At 32.9% G+C, this 7,942-nt stretch overlaps 1 non-coding gene across 1 annotated transcript; it reads left to right on the forward strand.

Moving 5' to 3' along the window:
- Nucleotides 1-7,643: 7,643 nt before the first annotated feature.
- TRNAG-GCC (transfer RNA glycine (anticodon GCC)) lies at nucleotides 7,644-7,714 on the forward strand. Its single transcript has one exon. It is a non-coding gene; the product is annotated as a tRNA-Gly (tRNA).
- Nucleotides 7,715-7,942: the final 228 nt, after the last annotated feature.

Here is a 7,942-nt window from a genome sequence, read left to right on the forward strand (position 1 = left end):
AATTAAATCTGCCTCCAGCTAACGTTCTAAACAATTAAAAATAACAGTAACTGTTAAATATTAAACAATATTTTACTTTTATAGTTACAGATTAATATTTTATTTCTTAGGTAATATGATTTCTTCATTCGAATTTAAAGTTTCAAAAATTTTAATGAAGAGAAAATTTGTGCCAAACCTATTTCTTGCTAGCTCAAATAGCCTATTGATAAAAAAATAACATGTAACATGCTTGAGTATAGAAGTTGTTTCTATAAGGCTCTAAAATGTACTTAGTATTTACTTGTTATAATTTTCATTTTTTTTTCGTATTTCTTTTTAATATAATAACATAATGCTCTAAAGATCATCTACAATTCCTGTAACGTTATTTTAATGTGATGCAATAATTGATTATTATTAACCACTTGCACCTCATTAGAAAAGCATTCTTACCATGTTATAAAATTGAACTTATGTGAAGGTCCGTGAGGAGTATGTCCACATAGTATTAAATAGGTGGTATAGGTGATGCGTTTAAGTATATAGATGGTTGAGGGGTGCGGTCAGAATATAGCACAAATAAGTTGAAATAACTTATTTAATATTTCGGCCAGAATTTCTAGCCTTCATCACGGCTAAGAACAAAGAACAAGATAACAACCAATGAATACAAAAAAGAAAAGAAAATATAAACAGAATGACATATAGTAAATAATTGTGCAGAATGAAATAAATTAAAATAAAGTAAATAAAGAAGTGGAAAATAAAATGTACATATTTATTCCTGATCACACCCCTAGCCATCTTCTCCTAATCTATACTATTCAAGGTCAACTATCTTCTCATCATTGCTTATGTATATGATTTCTGTTTATTTGGACATTTGGAAAAATTACGTTAATGTAATTTGCTAAGGGAATCTCGTTTCACATCAACGTACGGGTCTTAAGTCATCTTCCTAACGAAGTTAAACTTTGATAATGTACTGTGTCCGTCTGAAGGATTCCAATGTGGGCGATCGAACACCGGATTAACAATGATCCGATATTTTTCCCTTGAAAGTTAATAATAAACGAAACGTAATATACTACAGAATTGTATGATAGTGTGAAAAGTAAACATGGAGATAAATGGCTTGCTAGTAATGGAACTATAATAAATACGGTGCGAGAAACATTAGCGAGGAGACGGAGTTCCAGTTAACGAGAGCTGATCGTAGCGATACATCACTCCCGATATTTCACTATCACTCCCGAGATCCGTATTAATAGATGGGGATTGGATCATCTGGAGGTCAGTCCTCACCTTCTTGAAAGCTTCCATCCAGCTTCTTGTTTATTATAGTCTGCCATTACTATTTATAATCATAAAAATATTTGATCGTCGGTTTTAACATAGTTGAGGTGAGAAACCAGTAAATGAAACTCAATTGGAATGCTGGAGGAGATATGGTGTGAACAGTTCATACTTTCTTAAAGATGTAAATTGATTATTTTATTATAAAAATTGAGTTTGCAAGTAGTAAAGGAAAAAAAGTTAGTGTTAGGTAGAACTAATTCTCACAACGAAGAGGTTTGAATTTTTTATTCGCTGTTGGTATCTTTTTTACATAAGCGAAGCATGTAAATCCTTTTTTTTTCTGCTCTCTGGAATATTTTTTATAAAAATCAAAACCAAATCTTGTGAGGCATTAATTTAAACAATTAATGAATAAAAAAAAAGAATAAATTACAAAATGAATGCCGAGAACATCAAAACACTAACATTTTCACACTTTTTTCATTAAGCGCTCAATATGCATTTCTAATCACACAACGGAGTATATTAAAAGTTGGCCTTAGTGGTTAGGCGCAGTCTTACCAATTTGAGTTCTATTGGCGGGGCCGGTTCGAATCTGGCCTGGGTGTTGATTTTTTTCATTGATTAGCGGTCCCACAAAATGAAAATTTTGACCCCCATCCATAGTTAGGCAGTGTAGTATTCTGCAATGGGAAGTCTTGGCCGACTTTTCCTAACCATATGTTTCATATGTAGGTAAATGAAGGTAATATATTTTAAACTCAAATCTGGTTCTAAGAGTACATTTACGAAGAGGATGCACCAACAATTATATAAATTTAACCACGTCAATCCTGTAAAGCAGTTACGCCGGAGGCTAACATACATCAATGAAAATACAAGCCACATCGTGTAGAATTATACAGTAGTCCAGTAAAAGAGCATCGGCCTTAAACTTAACATTTTTTATATGATTTTAACAGGGTGATAACATGTAGTGTATCTTTTGAGAGTATTGTTAACTTTCTAACCTTCTCACCGCACCCAATTTTGGGATTTCCAGTGGAATGGAGTAATTTTTTTGCGAGTTCTGGCAGTCAATCACATTTTAAGACCAATTTATATTAGGCATTTTTTTTTATCCGACACGTCTTGAAGTGAGCCGCCAAAAACCGCAAAACAATTGTTTTTAATTTTTGGCGATTTCCGCAAAAACGGTACGCAAAAAACCCAAAGTACAAAACCATTCCAGAATTTAATTTCTCGTAGGAATTCGTTATCTAGATTGAAGCTTCATAATTGTGACAGCCCCTTTAGGCTCCTCAGTCTTTCGAAGAAATTCAAATTATAACGGATCTTTTAATCTTGCATGACATTGGATTATAAAACGATTTTTCATAAAAATATTACGTCAAAGCACAAACCTTTCCGCCTCCCGGGTAGAGTACAGAAAGAACCAAGAAGAGGAAGGTAAGAGGAGTCGAGTTGCAGCCGAGCGTGGTTGCCTTGAAACTTACACCGTTTAGGACCTCGTCTCTCGGTTTACCTTTTTATAAACATGCAATGTCTCATTTACTCAACCTTTTAGGTAAAAATATTTGTTTTGTTTTTTTTTAATTCCAGGCAATAATATTGTATTCTATTGTAACGTGAACTAAAAGACTTAAAGATTTATTGAAAGGTTTAAAAAAGAAGATAAGGATAGTTTTCATTAAAACTAACTTTTGAAATGAGGATGGGATCGAGATTACTACCTTGTGGAACACCAGCGGAGTGAGAATAGAGGGATGAGTAGGAACCATTGTGTATAAGGAACGGATGATGAGAAAGTATATGGGAGGTAGGAATTTACGGAGTTTTTAAAGCAGTCCCGGGTGCCAGACTCGATCAAAAGCCTGTTCTATATCGAAAAAGACTCCCGTGCAGTAAATTCCACGCTCCAAAAAAAGACAAGACAACGTCCACCATACGATGACATTGCTAGATAGTGGAATGGGATGTTCGGAATCCAAACTGGTGATCAGGGATTTTATGATTGGAATCTAGAATGGGGTATTGACGTTTCAAAATGAGTTTTTCGAAAATTTTGCTCACGATCGGTAATAGAGGAATGGATATTCTGGTGGCTTTTGGGGTTTGGGTATCATTTTAACTATAGATAATTTCCATGGATCAGGAAAATATGTGGAACAGAGCGTTTTATATACAGGTGAGGAATAGGATGGCTTTTCGAGGAAGACGTTTTAGGATGTTGGATGTTATTAGGTCGTGTCCAGGAGCTTTGCGGGTATGTAATCTTTGAATGATACTTGATTTATCTGAAGGATGAAATGTTTTAGGTGGGTGGGTCATTTGGAGCGGAATATTTAGTTCTACTTCAATACATTTAAGGTGAATTGGGTTAAGGATATCAGGATGTGGAATAAAGATTTTAGAGCTATTAATGATATTAACGAAGTGTTTTGTTAAGGCCAAGTTATTGTATATATTTTTAGAGATTTATTATTATTTTCTGATATCTAGCAATTTAATATTTAATATTACGATTAAATAACCTTTAATTTACTATTGAAATAAATTAACTCCAAAGTCAAGTTTCTCCATGGTAATATTGGTAGAGGATGGAAAAGGACCTTGTATTAAAATGTATATGTAAATATGTAGTGTGTTATATGTCCAACTAACAATATAATAAGACACAGTATGAAGTTTTTCCTTTAACCTGCGTAATTGACAGTTGTTTTGGAAATAAAGATTCTTAGTTATAAAGTAAAGTCTTTGTTACATATTTTATATTTTACAATAAAATACATTAGCAAGAATAATATTATGAGAGAGCATGGTAGATCTTTTACCTAATCCTTTATTTATTATATTATGAATTGAGAAGAACCAGTTGGGATCTATGTTGTTTATACTGACTCTAAGTTATCAATTCTATTATTGCTATTTAAAATTACAACGGAAAAGGTCTTACTTGTCTTGGTGCGTCGGTCGGCTTGGCAGTTGTTGCGACATTCGCTTCACTCCGCGTCTGCCGGCGGGCCTCCGTCGACTCCCTGCGAGGTGTGAATTCTTCACATCTCCTATCCGTACCCCTACCTACGCGGTTAACAGTCCCGAGGGGTGCGTGCCCCAGGCCACATCTGGTATCTACATATATCTATACATTACTTTTAATGTTTTCCCGATCGGGTCATTGACTGGTATACCGACAAAAGAACTTACTTTAAGTTCAAAATTCCAGCTGGTGCCTCTCATACATAGATAGCATTTATAATCTATGTAATCAAGTTTCAAACAGTACGATAGAGAAATAGATCAGTAAGATATTGAAATCTAACCTAACTACACACTGTTCACACTACTTATTGCTGGTAGGTATTATCGGGGAAAGGTATTGATACTCCATTCGATACGATTATTTACCTTGAGTATTGATAAGTACCTAGTCAAAGACAATTGATTAAAATATAAGATTTCAATACGAGAAAACTCAAAACATTATAATAAAAAATAATAAAAAAAAGAAAAAAGAATAACGGATTATGAAAATAACCCTATATTATACTCATATTTCTTCTAAGAGACGGGATTTTACTGCATATCTCCATAAACATCTTTGGTGGATTATTAGTGATGTCTATGAAACTTGATATAATAGTCGGGTGTCTTCCACATATCGCTACAGGTCTTGGAGTGTATATTTAGTCCCAAATCACCAAACAGAAAGCTCCTGCATCTACACTTGTGAGCATAAAGAAAGTGTATTAATATGCTTTTGAATGTCTCTAGTTTCGTTCAGATGTGGAAGGCACCCGATTGCTATACCAAGTTTCATTATTTTTCATAGATATCACTAACAATCCTATAATATGTTTAAGGAGATATGGAATAACATCCCAGAAGAAATAGGAGTATAAGAAAGGTTATTTCCGTAGTCTTTTTTTTAATCAAATAATAATTCCAATTCACCTCAAACATTTACTTTAGAAAGTAAATGACTTTTATATTTTTTGATCAGGCCGTAAAAATAATAATCTGATAATTTTTAATCGTGGCTATTGGTAGTACGACCTTGCCGAAGGAGCCCAATGAAGCAGAGTGTGGAAATATAACTAGGAATTACTCCAGGAGCCCGTACTGCAAAAGGAGCCTTTGGATTATAAAAGAGGACAGATAGTTAAGAAATGTTTATCGTAGTGGATGTCGGTAGCCAGCCTCGGGAGTACAATGTTGTAATTAACGGTTATGGTTACGGGTGTGGGTTAGTTGTGGAGGAAACCACATAGACTTATGCCCCCCTTAACTCAGGCTCCTTAGACCAATGGCAGTAGCTTTTGTGAAGGGATCAGCTACTTATTGCATCCCCACCGTTTCCCAACTCCTTTCTTAATGTTTATTACCCGCTACCTCAGGGCGGCTGTGGTTCTCTTTTTCCATTTGTTGCAGAACATGAGTTCCAAATGGGTATGAAGAGGAAAGTAAGGATTTGATTGGATATGAAAGCAATCTAACTATGACACGCTAAAAGTTTTTTTTTTTTTTAATTTTATTTATTGATATTTACAACTGTACATAACATAGACCAAGTAAAGTAAAGAGGTCTATTTGGACTCAAGCCGAGAAGATAACTAAAGATTAAAGGAGTATATATTAACTGTAAATATAGCAGTTTGCATAATTGTTGATTTTTCGACTATTCATTGATAGAATCAATGTAGAAAGGGTAAATATCTAATATAGATCATCACTGAAAAAATTAACATTATATACACTTTAAACACATAACATTAATAAATAAACACATAAAATTAATATACACTTATACCAATTACAATATTAATTTTTTTTCAATAATGACGCTAGAAATACTCATTTTTTTTTCTTCTAAGGGTACGTAGGGATGAATTCATAATGGAAATGGGTTGAAGGTAGCCCCTTTTTCTGCATTCTGGTAATGCATTTTAAGAGAGGACTGAGGAAATTTGATTATTTGGGAAGGGGTTGTCTGTATTTTGTGTCCGTCTGTTGGTGATGCGGCTCACCAGGTATGTTGATAATAAATTCAAATAATTTATATATTTTTACTTAGTCGAGTCTGAGTCTGTTTGGACGTGTCTTGAAGAAAAGTACTAAAACTTGTTTCCAAAATGTTTAAATACCTATTGGCTTCTACAGTTATCGGTACGGCGTCAAATTATTCCAAAATAATTAAGAAGAAACAAATTAATTAAGTAATAAAAAAACAAAATAAAGCATCATAAAAATTCACTCTGAATAGTATTTTTAAATAGTTTATTAAAATAAATTTATTAAGACCAGATATTATAATTATGTTGAATAGATCTAAGTTTTGTTATTATATTACTAATGTACTATATCATAATTTTAATGGGAATTCAAACATTTTTATCTTAAATAAACTTCTTCCACACTCAAATCCAATTAAAATTGGAATACATCTGACTATCAATATACTGTCAAAGTACTCTTCAAAAAAATATTGAAAATTAAAGTTTCGATTGTTCACAATCATATGAATTATCAATCACAATCGGTTAAATAAATAAATTCAAGGTATCATGAAATATATAATTATGCTTGAATTAAAGGATTAATTATACGTCACAAAAAAATAATAACTAAAGAATGAAGAGGTGAAGTATAGAAGATTTTGATAAACTACATCTTAGGAGTTTAATAAAAAACCTTACACCTGCTGTCAATGCTGCTTTCACAGCATTTGTATTTCTTTTTATAATCCCGACAATGCATTTCTTTTAAGAATGCATATTGTATTCCGTGGAAGATCTACTTTTCTGGAGAATCGCTTATCTATTTGGTAGATACAATGATTAATTAATAATTATTTACCATTTGATAATAACACGTATGAGCCGAGCCGTTTTTGAAATATATCACATCAAGAAAAATATATTTCCCCACACGTGACATCAGATACAATTAATATTGAAACATTGTAGCACTATTCATCAACTTGTCCCAAACTTAGGGGCGAATCGGACAAGCAGTCTTTGGAGTACAAGTGAGTCAAGGAAAATAAATACACTTGTGAAAGCATAAGGTAAAGGATGAAATTTGATAAAATTCGTCATGGAACCAGTTAGATACTAACCCGCACAGTCTCATAAAAACCGGAATAGATGCTACTCCTATTACATGGATTTGAATACTGTAGTGCGTAAAATGTGAGTGTTTTCGATTTTGAGGACAAAAATGTTTTTAACTTTCTGCGTAAATGATATCCCAAGCAATGAGGAAACAAAAGCAAGTGAAGCAGCTAAAGTTGTTAATTATGAAATATTTTGTTAAAACTAAAGAATGTTAATGAGAAAGAAAGAGCTCCCTATTACTTGTAAGCATCGGTGGTTCAGTGGTAGAATGCTCGCCTGCCACGCGGGCGGCCCGGGTTCGATTCCCGGCCGATGCATAATCTTTTTTTTGTTTTTTTTTTATAAAATGGTACACATAATTACTGATATTAATGTTGGAAGCATTGTAAAAAAATATAGTTCTTAATTCATAGAAAAACCCGTCTCACGAAAAACTAACATTCAAGCAATTTAAGTATGCATACGTTTTTTGTTGTTAATAACAAAAAAAAATTGTTAAACTTCATTAATATTATTAATTTGTAATTTTAAATATCAAGTTTACG

Source organism: Halyomorpha halys, unplaced genomic scaffold (genome assembly GCF_000696795.3).
Source record: "Halyomorpha halys isolate HHAL.00 unplaced genomic scaffold, Hhal_1.1 Scaffold196.1, whole genome shotgun sequence".
NCBI classification, from domain to species: domain Eukaryota; kingdom Metazoa; phylum Arthropoda; class Insecta; order Hemiptera; family Pentatomidae; genus Halyomorpha; species Halyomorpha halys.